The sequence below is a fragment of the Orycteropus afer genome, unplaced genomic scaffold (assembly GCF_000298275.1).
Source record: "Orycteropus afer afer isolate SDZICR_OR568_19922 unplaced genomic scaffold, OryAfe1.0 scaffold00719, whole genome shotgun sequence".
Classification (NCBI taxonomy): Eukaryota; Metazoa; Chordata; class Mammalia; order Tubulidentata; family Orycteropodidae; genus Orycteropus; species Orycteropus afer.
The window spans coordinates 335,720-336,930 of NW_006922306.1; positions in this window are offsets into that span (position 1 = coordinate 335,720).

Below are 1,211 nucleotides of genomic sequence, written 5' to 3' on the forward strand. Positions count from 1 at the left end.
AATCCAATTAAAAAATGGGCAGAAGACATGAATAGCCACTTCACCAAAGAGGATATTCAGGCAGTCAAAAAACATATGATGAAATGCTCATGATCATTAGCCATTAAAGAGATGCAAATCAAAATAACAATGAGATACCATCTTGGCCCAGCACTAGTAGCAAAGTTCAACAAGATAGAAAATAACAAATGCTGGCAAGGATGCAGAGAGATTGGGATTCTCATACACTGCTGGTGGGACTGTAAAATGATACATCCACTGTGGAAAGCAGTATGGTGATCCCTTAAAAAGTTGGAATTATAAATATCATTTGACACATCCATTCCATTACTAGGTATATGTTCTAAAGAAATGAGAGCCAGGACATGAAAAGATATATGCATACCCATATTCATTGCAGCACTATTTACAATAGCAAAAAGATAGAAACAACCTAGGTATCCATCATCTGAAGAATGGATAAGCAAACTATGGTACATACACACAATGGAATACTATGCAACCCTAATGAATAACGGAGATCTGCAAAATACCCCTTAACGTGGATGAACTTGGAGGACATTATGCTGAGTGAAATAAGTCAACCACAGAAGGACAAATATTGTATTTGTACATTATTGTAAAAAGTCAAGGAAACGTTTACATATGGAAAGAAATTTTCTTTGTTGGTTACCAGCGGTGGGAGGGGTGGGGAGGAAACACTGTTAGATAAGAAGAGACAAGTATTCTTTGGGTGAAGAGAAGGGCAATGTACCAAATGTGAGTGATCAACATGGTGGCATAAACAAAGAGGAAGACATAGAGAGGTACATGGGAGGTACAGACAACAAAGATGAACCCTTTTGCATATACGGTACTGCATTGTCAGTGAAAGTAAACATGGATATATGGGTGGATAGATGGGTGGACAGACAGGTATGTCTATGCAGGGTGGAGTGTGCCCAAGACCATGTATGGTGTTGGCAGACAATGTTTCTACAAATGTATTGCTATGTTCTGTAAGAATTCCCAGGTATACAGTAGAGCTGACAAGGGACAAGGTTGTACCCACCACTTCTTGGCCATAGCCTGCTACCTAGAGAGAGCAAGTAGTTGGACCTGTGGGCTCGGGATCATAGTCGCAGGGGACATCAAGCTCAATTGGCATGACATGCTACACAAAACATTGTTCCACATTCTACTTTGTCGAGTAATGACTGAGATCTTAAAAG